Here is a 13,120-nt window from a genome sequence, read left to right as displayed (position 1 = left end):
AGCTTAAAAACGATTTTCTGTTCTTAATCGTGTAATCCATTTAAAGAATACAAACTTAATAAAAAACTTGTTTCGGGCTATTCTCCATCAAGTTATATTTAAATTTGCATCGAAGGCGTATAATTTTATACTTTTCTTACTGATTTATTTCTTAATTTAGCACCTAAACTCGAACTTAGTACACACCTTAAGGACTCGCTATAACATAAAAATATAGACTCAAAAAATTGTACTGTGATCCAGATGTAGCGTAAATATAGATCATTTTATTACCACTCATTATGAATATTTTTATGTAAACCAATTTAAAACCGCACTAATTTTAAATTATTAATAGAAATATACAGTTTCTTAATATGTGATTTATTTTAGAGTTATTTATTTTTTATCAATATAAAGTGTTTTTGTTTTCTCTAACATCACACCATTCACTTATCAGTTTCTAAAATGTTACGAAATAAATGTATTTTTATTAATAAACACAAATACCGCACGCAAGCGCACCACGTGTGCGCTTCATAAATGCATCAACAGAACTGAATGCACCAATAAAACTCAAAGACACAAATAGTCATAAAGGACACATATGTAAAGAAAAACAACTCCACACACACATGATCCCTTTCTGATCTCGCTATTGCAACAAAACAACTATCACCACAAAAGATACCAACAACACACATTCCATAACATCATCGCAATAACAAACACAAACAAAAAAAAAAAAAAGATGATGCAATAATTTCATAAATTCTTCTCACTTCAATTTCCAGTATCACGTTTATTGATTAGTTGGTATTCTATCTATAGGATAAGGTAAAATATATTCAAAATTTACGAGGAATCCATAAAAAATTATATACACCCGTCAAGGATTAAATTAACTACTTTTTATTCTACTTTATCTAAAATTTTCAATGTGAGGAAATATACTCCAACTTATAGTAAAAACCGAAATAAGCAGTAGGAAGCCGCCATACGAATCGGTACTGTGGTTAAGTTAATTTTTACTACAAAAATTTTTTTCCATACAAAAATTTTTCTTAGTAAATTGTCCACATTTCGTAGTAAGATTTTTATATTGCCTATGTCTTTTTATAATACAATCAACGATGCATTAACTAGTGTATTGGAAATTTATTTAAGGAAAAATCCGTCCCATTTCGTAGTTAGTGAACTAAAAAACATTTACTGAAGTTTTATAAGTTTTCCTTTAGCTAAGTTAATTTTCGCAGTGGTTACGAAAAATGAACTATATTACAGTAAATTTTTTGAACTATGTGGAAGTTAAACTGGTCCTAAAATTAACAAGACACCTTTTTTTCTGTGTATAATTATGCACCGATGTGGACCAATTTTTGCATGGTCATTAGAGACCATACACTAACACCATGTACCAAATTTCAGCCGGATCGGATGAAATTTGCTTCTCTTAGAGGCTCCGCAAGCCAAATCGGGGGATAGTTAAATGGGGGCTATATATAATTATTGACCGATGTGGACTAATTTTTGCATAGTTGTTAGAGACAATATACTAACACCATGTACCAAATTTCAGCCGGATCAGATGAAATTTTCTTCTCTTAGAGGCTCCGCAAGCCAAATCTGGGGGCCTGTTTATATGGGGGCTATCGTAAAAGTGGACCGATATGGCCCATTTGCAATACCATCCGACCTCCATCAATAACAACTACTTGTGCCGAGTTTCAAGTCGATAGCTTGTTTCGTTCGTATGTTAGCGTGATTGCAACAGACGGATGGACGGACATGCTCAGATCGACTCAGAATTTCACCACGACCCAGAATATATATACTTTATGGGGTCTTAGAGCAATATTTCTATGTATTACAAACGGAATGACAAAGTTAATATACCCCCGTTCTATGGAGGGTATAAAAATGAAAATTATTCCTTAAAAACAGCGAGTTATACAAATGAACCTCCTGGGTAATTAAAATAAATAACTTCTTTTGGAAGGACCTTTTTCGATGTGCTTTTAAAGTTGGGCCTTTACCAGAAATTGCAATTTTTGTTTGCTTTTTCTTTGCAATTAAGTTCTTTATTGATTTCAAATTACAAATAAAATAAACCAAAATTAATTATTTATGGTTTCATATGGCATAAGTGTGAATTCAAAGAGAATTCAAAACTTTTTTTTAAGAAAATGGGCGAAAATGAAATTACTAACACACAGGCTCCCCAATATGTAATGTAATCTTTTTTTTTTTTTTTTTTTTTTAAATAAATTTATGGTTTAAAAACAAAAAATGTCGAACATAACATCAGATTTAAGAATCAGTTTAGATTTGTTCGAAGTCGCCAAGTCTGACACGAATTAAGACCTTAAAACGGCCGACAAAACAATCACTTGCTGCTTGAAACTAGATCAGCGGTACTTTGGCCCATTTCCGCAGATGCGCCGCCTTGATGTGGTCGACACTATGGTATTTTTTAGTGCCAAACTTATTCTACAAAATGCCGCAGGTGCAAAAGTCCAAAGGATTGAGAGAAGCGGGGAACCTCCTTATTGGTGCTGTTGAGTCCTGTTGGAATGCCCATGATCTGCGGCCAAAATTTGTATCTACCCATACTGTTCTTGAGACATATTCCTGATAATATTATGCAAATATTTGACAGAAATTAAAAAAAGAATAAGTCGCCACAGCCAAGTCAGCAGACATTTTGAGATAATATTGGATATATATCATGATGGTAGGAATACTTTCCAAAAATCATATCCATATATTTGGAAAATGGTTCTAGAAAAATATTTGACCCTTATTTTGGTCAAATATTTTCCTAGTGTGACCATAGCCTTAGGCATTTATTTTATTTCCACGGTCAATGAATAGGGCGAGGAACGAGACTGTTACAGCGGCCCCTATGATTACCATATGCGACGCACAGTGGGGTTTTTGATGTCAAAAATGGGAATTAATTCGAAGTAGCTTTCGCTGTTTATAGTTTTAACTTTTTTCGGCCAAATTCACTAAAAGACATAAAACCAATCAAATTTTAAATATTTTTTAGTCCACATTTTATTTGTTTTCCATTAGTTAATTTGCAACAAAAAAAAAAAAGAGAATGAATATCTGCTTTTTGATCTGATTTTTAACAATTATTATCATCATCGTCAGTAAAATTACTATATGTATCATTATCATAAACACTGGCATGTTGATCACCATCAAGATTTGACTCAAATATCACCATTTGAATTGCTTCCATAGGCAAATTGTGGCGTTTCTTCTCTTTTAATTTCTCATTTCTGATATAACTGGATCCGAAGTATGTTAATTAACAGTCTTTTAAATATCTCTTCATTTGACTTTTCCATAGAACATATTCGCAAAAAATGCCGTCTAAAATTTTTAAAATCTTTGTTTCTAGCTTCTTGCGCTTCTTCCGACAACTGTCCAATTGGAAGTAAAGCGTGGTTAATTATTTCTGCTCCAAGTAATAAATATTTGTGCACAGTTGGGGACATATAGTACCAGGGGTTGAAAAATGTATTTCCACTTAATTTCAAAATGTGCAAAAAAGTGCAGACAACTTTTTCATCTATGCTTTTAAAAGAGTTTATTGTTTTAGAAAAAATAAACTTTTTAATTTGGCTTTATTCACAACTATTTGTCGACACGTTTCTCGAAATCCTCTAATTTAAAGACTTACGAGCGAAACTAAATTTCAAATAATAACACAAGTCAAATATAAAAATAAAAAACACAAAAATAATCTTATTAACCTGAGGATGAAGGTTCCATTATTATTTTTTTAATTATCGCTTTAGAAAACACCCAAAACTAATTTTTAAGACACCAATAATTTACATTTATATCGCACGCAAGGAAAACGTAAAATAACTCCAACTTCAAACATATATAGTGACACAACGGTACTTGTCAAGGACACAATTTTTGCGCTAGTCATGTGGAATTTTGTGTACTTTTACCGACTATAAAAATTTTTTCGGTTCTCCTAAATTTCATTTTTCAATTAATTCCCATTTTTGGTATCAAAAACCCCAATGTGCGACGCTTGAGATCTGGTAGTCAATCGAAGATGTACATACACACAAAAAAATAAAATATGAGTTTGTACATAAATTTGTACATTTTTATAAATTTATGGACTTTTTCATAAAAAATGTGTACACCTAAATAATATAATGTTTTCGTAAATACTTGTTATGAAATTATGAATTTTTTAATAATTTATAGGAACGGTTTCATAAAATTAATGAAACTTTGCTTAATATATCAAAAACACTGGTTTTCTCTTAGCGTGAGAGCCACAACATAGAGTTACTCTCATGTGTATACAATACAAGCATATAATACGAGACAAAAAAAAAAACGAAATATAACGTTTTGAAGGCAACACGTGTGTTTGTGTTTTTCAGTACAGTTTGAGTCTCCGTCGCGATTCGAAGATTATTTATTGCTGTAAAAAAATTTACGAAAAAACAATATTAACTGGAAGCGTTGATGCTTATGTTTATAAATAATATTAATGCGGGTTTTAATAAATGGGTTCATACATTTTGACGAATGCAAAGTTACATGTAATGCATGACGTTTTTATTATATATTATGTAAAAGTTCATATTTTTCAATGACAAAAATATGTACACTTCATTTATAATATTAAAAATTCCATTCATATTATGTATACATTCGTAATCAATGAAAACCTGTATTTTTATTTAATGGATTGTTTTCATATAATTTATGAATCCCGTGTTTGGAAAATTTTTGTGTACACTATTCATAAAATAAATGTATTATTTTTTTGTGTGTATTTAGCTGATCTCTTTGGCTAGTAAACTCGATCATTTTGTTTATTCACAAACTGCTCAATTTGGAATAGTTTCTCATCGGAGCAAATTCGATAACATAATTGGCCTTTTTCGTGCAAGCGAATCAACTTTTTGCACCAGTGAGCTCTTGCACTTTTGGAATTTCAATGGCTTTAAATCTAGTTAGTTTTTGAATATGTTTTGCATCCGTTCTTGTGATATGTTCAGCTGAAAAGCACATTTTCTACCATTGCGACATATATTTAGATCAAATCTGGGCTTTTTGGACAATTTCTAGTGAAGCAGTGCCAATAACTCAGTAACCAGCTATGGTACGAGAAACAAAAGATTTATTCACATATAAATGCAGCAGGGCTTTTACGGCCACTTGTTTCCAGCCAAATATAAAACAATCACTCTTGAATTTTATCATGAATAACATAATTTGTAAATAGAGCAAACTGCTATAGTATTTTTTTCAAAATAAAATAAAGTGTTACAATAAAAATTGCTAAAATTATTATTATTATTTTATTATTTTTTTACAGTAAAGCAATATATTAAATAATTTTTTTTTTACTTTTTCAGGTATGTATTTACATAAAAAATAATCGAAAAAATATCCACAAACGGGTGAGTACAATGTAAAGATACGTTCTTTAGAATTGAAGGTCTAAAATATTATTGCATAAAAGGACCCATTTGCAAGTTCACTTTTAAAAGTTTTGAGATACCACAGTCATTGGCATTCTTGGCATACCATGCTACTAAAAATTAAACCTAAAAAATCCAAAAGATATCATCATTCAAATTTATTGTAACATTTTCACAAAGAAAATTATGAATTTATCCATTTTATTAAAGCATAAAAACGCAAAATTTATTTCAATAAAAATATCCAATTTGTCCTCTTCAAATTCGATGACCAGAGCTACAATTAAATTAAAAGTCAAGCTGTCAAGATTTGTTGGGGTGTGTTGTAACTGTCCTTTTTCTGTGCTACTTGACTTTCCCATCATCAAATCCCGAAAAAAAACACAGATCATATCATGTCCTATTAAAAAAAATGAGGCTTGTATGGGCAAGAAGACGTGATTCCTATATCATGGCATACCAAATCACAGGAGACTATCTCTATCTCTCTGCTGTCTTATTTTCAATGATTTCGGCCTCTGCCACATTTTTGTCCTAAACGACTATAATGGTTATTTGTAAAATATCCAAAGGGACATCAATGGAATAGCAACAATATCAATGATATATAGAAGTATATGTCTACGCAGGACCATATAGCATATAAAAATGATAAATCTGTTTGTATTTAACCAAAGCCATACAATAACACAGATATATACACACACACACACAATCCAAAAAAGGAGCAACAATAACAAAAAAAAAATGATATGGGCAAAATAACTCTGATACAGAGGAATAATATAAAATTTATTTGTCATATAACTCCTACTTTATCAGTATTATTGCTGGTGTATGGCTCTTCTCATGGTGGGCTGTTAAGATTCTAGTCCCATTTCCGTTGCTAAAAATGCTTGATTATCATGATAATAATATTGAAATGGCTATAATCCAGTCAAGAAAATGCCAAAATTAGATGGAGGATGATAGAAATAAAATATACTCACAAAAACAAAAGGCCCATTCGAATAAAGATAAATAAATATAAAAAAAACTCAAGTCCAATCATGGCTATGGTGATGTGGAGTCAGCAATGCTTGGCATCCAACACCAGTATGGTCACAGCAACAAAAATGGTCGAGTAGCATTTCGAATTATAACGAATTGCGCCCAAAAACATATGGAAATATATTCCAATTGCAGTCGTGCGTAAACGACAAACTATATATACAATAGTCACACACACACATATGTACATATGTGGTCGGATAATACAGCCTTTGGTGGATGAATTATAACAATCAGCAAGCACGAATAATGATCTTCATCATCATCGTTCTTATGAGGAAACCACAAATTGGGTCGATTCGCGTATTAAACCAGCAAAAAAATTTGGAAGTTCTTCTCAAGGCACAACTTTAAAAGAACTTCCAAAAATGCTCTTTCAAAGATGTTCTTTATTTTAAATGCACAGAAAGTTAATTTGTGTCAATTTGTTTATAACTCGCTTTTTTCATATTTTTAATGGGAAATTTATTTTGTTTGCGTTTCAAATATGTTAAAAAGATATTAAGAATTAATAAAATAGTACAAATTATTTAAATTTAGCCGAAAAAATGCTAAATCCTTTGTAGAAAAATTTCGAATTTTTGAAAATATTTGATCACAAAAGTTCCAGACAAGCGCTATAATGAATTAAAAATCATAAAAAAAAATTAAAAATTATTTATTTGTCAAAATATCACAAAAATTTCTTAATTAACATCCAAAACATAGAATTCGCCTCACACGTTAAGAAGTGATGCAAATTCAGTGCAGCGGCTGTTAAAATGGTGGTCATCCATCCTATGACAAGCCTATGTTAAATTCATCGCTTCTGCGTCAATTTGGCACCACTTCCGGATCCAATAAGAACATTTTCACTACTATTTTTGCGACGCTTTTTTTTGCTGGGAAGTCAAAAGATAAGTCGTTTTTGATCGCGATATCCTTATAACGCCAGAAAGAATTATTGGCTAGCTATGAATAATACTACAATTGATCAGTTATTTTATTTTATGATTTTTTCTGAATAAATTCTCAAACATTTTAAAAAATTTGGAATTTTTAATTTGAGCTCCCAATAATAACATTTATCTAAAACCAAGAAAATTATTTGCAAATAATCTAAATTTGGCAACAGTTTAACGATGGACCTTTTATTAGGTATGGAACGACTGATGGTGGTCTCCACGTTCTGGATTTCAGAAGGTGTGATTCACTTTGTCTGCCTGTAGAAAGTTAAATCGATTGGAAATTGGTGCTATTCCAAGCAAAAAAAAGAATTGGAAGTTGTTCCAAAGGCACAACTTTGAAAGCACTTCCAAAAATGTCCTTCAAAGATGTTCTTTTTCTTCAATTTGTTATATCTCTTTAATAAAATGGTACAACTATTCAAATTTTGTCGAAAAAAGGCTGAAGAAAAAATGTGAATTTTTGAAAAATATTTGAAGTCAAACGTTTCGGACAAGATTTAGAATGCATTAAAAATTAAAAGATAATAATAAAAATTATATATTTGGCAAAATATTACAACATTTTTGAATTCACATTTTTGAAACACTGAATTCGAATCACACTTTAAGAAGTGATGCAAATTCAGTGGCAACGGCTATTGAAATAGTGGACATCGTTCCTATGATATGCCTATGTTAACCCATATACTACGTTGGGGTCATTTGATGACCCATGTCGTATTTTTCATCACCGCATTTCTTACTATTCGAATATAATTAAAAATTTCTATCACTCAGTGCATGAATTGGTGACATATGCTGAATTCATGCTGAGTAGTAAGAACTTTTAATTATAATTCAACAGTAAAAAAATTCGGTGATGAAAAATACGACCTAATACCCAACGTAGTATAAGGTTAAATTCATTGCTTCTGCGCCAATTTTGCACCAGAATCCAAAAATAACATTTTCACTAATTTTTTATCGACGCTTTTTTTTGCTGGATAGTGAATGGAAAACATTTCCTGTTTGGCTTAATAACGCACCGACTTACATATCCCCCTGGAAACTATACATTTGGTGGAACGCTTCACGATTTTGCGTGTCATCCTTGCGCAGGGGCCATGCTAATCTTCAATTTTAGTATATATTCTGCCGAAGCAAGAACATTTGGTAGAACTATATCCTCGGTGGACTTTTGTCTGAGTGAAACAAATGGTTATGGTCGCCAGGTTCTGCCTTTTCTGAATGTGTGATTCACTTTGTCTGCCTGTGCAAAGCTAAATCGTTGCGAAATTTGTGCTATTCCAAGCAAGAGAACCGATTTAATAGTTTATGGAAAAAAAGGTTATCCTTGACATGATAACGCATCGGCTTATAGAGCCACCTCGACAATGTAAATTTGTAGAATTCTATCCTCCTGTTATGTCCTTCTAATGAGAAGATTATTATCGCCATGGAAGTATAAATTTGTAAATTGGTGCAGAGCCAGTCCGAGTTGAATGCAAACCATGTTGAATATTCCATTCCATTTACTTTTTAAAATCTTTGATAATTTTTGTCGGTTTTTCCCTCATTGGATCACCTTCGTATTATTAGTTAACTTCGATTCATATTAACTTTATCTCACTTGTTTGTTTTATTTACCCCGAAGCTAAATCACCATAAGTGTTGCGATCCCTTAAATTGAAATCTTCCAGTTGGTCACAAGCAGACATCACCCTCCGCGAAATCATAACGATTGAATAACGTTGGGGGATGTAGAAATATATATATATATGTAGAAAAATAGTAATAGGGGTTACCCTCATATGACAGAATGTTCTACTGCTCCAAATATACACTGAAAAAAAGCATTTTTCGCAAGCATACAAATTTCATGTCTTTAACAAACGAATGATAATTTTGAAAGGGTTGAAAGAATCAAATCCAAATAACATTTAAGCAAAGAAAAAAATCCTTGAAACTGAACTGAATTGGTTTTGATGACATTACACAAAAGTGAACCCTATTTGTAACTAAAGCCAATTTAGTTCTATTTTAGTTAATGGAATTTTTATATTTTGAGAAAATTTTCTTGACTTTAATAATTTTTTTGTGTACGTTAGTTAAATTAATTTCAAAATAAAAGGTGGAAAATTTATACCCAAATGGAGCAAAAATATTTACTAAATTCGTGTCTCCCACCAAATATTTCAGAATTTTATAAAATTTTTAACTTTTTCCAATAATGTGCCCATCTTGAATTTCGTATGGCACTAACGACATTTTTTGTAATTTGAAACTCCAAATTTTGTCTTAACGTAAAAATTATGTCTACTAAATTTTCTTGAATTTGTCCAAAAATATTTGCCTATTTTTGTGAAATTAACCAAAATTTTCCTTCCTGTTGGGGTCACTGTTTTTTGAGTGTATTGGAGTCATTTATACATTGTCATTTTGCTGGTTAATTTCTCGCCAATCTAGTGTTTTTTTCACTTGCTTCCAAATTTAATTTTTTTTTTTTGCATTGAATTACAATTCAAATTCCTTTGGCTGTATACTAATAAATATGCTATGGCACAATGGTAGTTTTTCCTTGAAGTAGACATGTGAATGCTGCTCATCTGCATTTGCGACAGCACAGCAACAAATTTGTATAAACTCGAGAACAAAACAAAACCAAACAAGAAGCAAAAAAAACACAGAGAAACGGACCAAACCACTAGAAATCCTTTTGCTTTATGAGGAGGTAGGTGGCTCAACGACCACTAGCTGGGTCCATTGAGTCCGTCCGTTCAATATGTGCATGAAAGACTATGATTTATTTATGATGTTTCCAAAAAAAAAAAAAGTTAACACACTCGTTTCGGGTAAAAATTCACAAACCAAAAAAAAAAAATCCAAAGGATGACAAAGAAGATGTAAGACCAGAAGCTGCACTACCCCACCCTTTACCGCTACCAGCCAGCTATCTCTGCCCCTATTGGCCCCAAAAGCAACAATAATATGCTCTTCAAAATAGAAATGTCTTTTAAAAAGTTTATTCATGCCAGCTTTTTATGCTGATTGGTCTTTTATGATTGCTCATATAGGCATGAGAGGTTTCATCCATAACACACGTCCACATTTGTGCCAGATCCGTTCATAGCGAGTGGGTATTTCCGTATTTATATGTGAGTGTGTGGGCTTAACTGGTTATGGGTTTTATTTTATTTCCTCGCTTGGTTGTTTTTTTTTTTGTGAGGCATTTTTCAATAGCAATTTTGTTTAGCCATCGGTTGTTGGGCGTTTGCTGCTTTGGGAGTCCGCTTTTGTCTTTGAACCATTGCAAAAATTTGCACAGTGTCGTTGAGATCAATTAAAATGTTCAAGTAGAAGAAAATTTGAATAATTGATGATAAAACTTCATTCATGAACGACAAGTTCCAATACCTCATATACAAATGTCGTAATGTCTTGAACTCTGTCTTTCCCAGAAAGAATTGCAATTAACAAAATATATGCTTCATTAACAAAATATATACAAATTAAGTTAGGTTAGGTATGGAGGAAGACATGAATCCAAAGTGATATGCGGCTTAGACCATAGTTGGTCCTCAAGCTCCCCCCCTGCCGGGTTAGGTTAGGTTAGGTTAAGTTAGGTGGCAGCCCGATGTATCAGGCTCACTTAGCCTATTCAGCCCATTGTAATACCACATTGGTGAAATTCTCTCTTATCACTGAGTGCTGCCCGATTCCATGTTAAGCTCATTGACAAGGGACCTCTTTTTTATAGCCGAGTCCGAACGGCGTTCCACATTGCAGTGAAATCACTTAGAGAAGCTTTGAAACCCTCAGAAATGTCACCAGCATTATTGAGGTGGGATAATCCACCGCTGAAAAACTTTTTGGTGTTCGGTCGAAGCAGGAATCGAACCCACGACCTTGTGTATGCAAGGCGGGCATGCTAACCATTGCACCACAGTGGCTCCCTGCCGGGTTAATACCATCATATGATAAAATGCCCTTCAGATCTGCCTTGGTCTTCCACCCAGAAGCCTTGATAAAAGAATGTCAGAGTTTCTACTATTGTTCTCGTCCCATATCAGTTTCGTTTTGAATTAGGAGAAAAATTTTATTTTTAAATAGTTTTAAGCCAATGAAAAAAAATCCTCAAAATATGTCTTAGCCTATATTTTAAGCATTTTGGTCTTAAATATAAAGATTCAATATATCAGTTAATTTAAGAACGATTTCTTTAAATCAAAAATGTTTTTTACACTTTAAGGCAAATTAGCTTTAGTTGAAAGACATACAACATTAACGAAGGGACACAAATTTCCAAGATTCGTAATCTACATTTAATGAAAAAAAATTAAGCAAATATTATAAATATTCTTTTAATTAAAATTTCATTATTTCGAAGAAATATGTCATTAATGTTGTGTAAATTACGTTGCCAAATTTCTATCGCATCTGATGAAATTTGCCATTCCAAGAGGCTCCCTCCTATGGTCAAACCTGGGGATCAGTGAGTATGCTGGCTATATAAATGTATGGATTTTAAAATGCTTTTTAGAGAGTATATACTAACATCATGTACCAAATTTCATCCGGATCGGATAAATTATTCTCTTCCAAAAGCATCCGCAAGACAAATCTGCGGCTCGGATTAAATGGAGGCTATACCAAAAAGTGGTCCGATACACTCAAAAAAAAGTGAACTCTCTATTTCACTAAAGCCAATTTAACTTTATTTTAGTTCATAGACTTATTATGTTTGGAGAAAGTTTCCTTTACTCTAGTAATTTTTTGTTTACGTTAGTTAAATTAACTAAAACCGAGGAAAAAAATATACTCAAATGAAGCATACAGATTAACTAAATTCGTGTCTTCCACAAAATAGTTCAGAATTTCTTTAAATTGGTAAATTTTACCAAAAAGTCGTCCATCATGAACTTCGTATGTCACTAAAGACATTCTTGCAATTTTGAACTACAAGTTTTTCCTTCAAACTACAAAATTTTCTTTAACAAGTGAAAAAATTTTGTTATGTCTAATAAATTTTCTTGAATTTGTCGAAAAATATTTACTTATTTTTATGACATCGGCGTGATGCCAACGTTTGTAATACCGTTTAGTTAAAATTTTCTACAAATATTCAAAATTTTCTAAAATTAACCGAAAGTTTTCTTCCTGGTGGGTTCACTGTTTTTTCAGTGTATGGCCTATTTACAATACCATCCGACCTACATCAATAACAATTAGGTTTAGGTTAGGTGACAGTCCGATATATCAGGCTCACTTAGACTATTCAGTCCATTGTGATACCTCATTGGTGAACTTATCACTGATTGGTGCCCGATTCCATGTTAAGATCAATGACAAGGGACCTCTTTTTTATAGCCGAGTCCGAACGGCGTTCCACATTGCAGTAAAACCACTTAGAGAAGCTTTAAAAACCCTCAGAAACATCAACAGCATTACTGAGGTGGGATAATCCGCAAGAATGGAACCCACGACCTTGTGTATGCAAGGCCGGCATACTAACCATTGCACCACGGTGGCTCCCTATTACTTGTGCCATGTTTCAAGTCAACATATTGTTTCGTTCGGAAGTTAGCATGATTTTCACTGACGGACGGATAGCCGGGCATTGCCAGATCGACTTTGAATTTCATCACGATGCATAATATACATATATATATACTTTATGAAACCAATATTTCC

The 13,120-nt window shown here is 32.3% G+C and overlaps 1 protein-coding gene and 1 pseudogene across 2 annotated transcripts in view; one reads left to right on the top strand and one right to left on the bottom strand.

Annotated features, from left to right (window-relative positions):
* trv (trivet) overlaps positions 1-13,120 on the top strand; it is a 403,899-nt gene that overhangs the window by 166,575 nt on the left and 224,204 nt on the right. The gene's annotated exons all lie outside the window — the stretch shown is intronic.
* LOC142222844 (U6 spliceosomal RNA) lies at positions 8,504-8,597 on the bottom strand (annotated as a pseudogene).

This window comes from Haematobia irritans, chromosome 1, assembly GCF_050003625.1.
Source record: "Haematobia irritans isolate KBUSLIRL chromosome 1, ASM5000362v1, whole genome shotgun sequence".
NCBI classification, from domain to species: domain Eukaryota; kingdom Metazoa; phylum Arthropoda; class Insecta; order Diptera; family Muscidae; genus Haematobia; species Haematobia irritans.
This window is presented reverse-complemented; position numbering and strand designations above follow the sequence as displayed.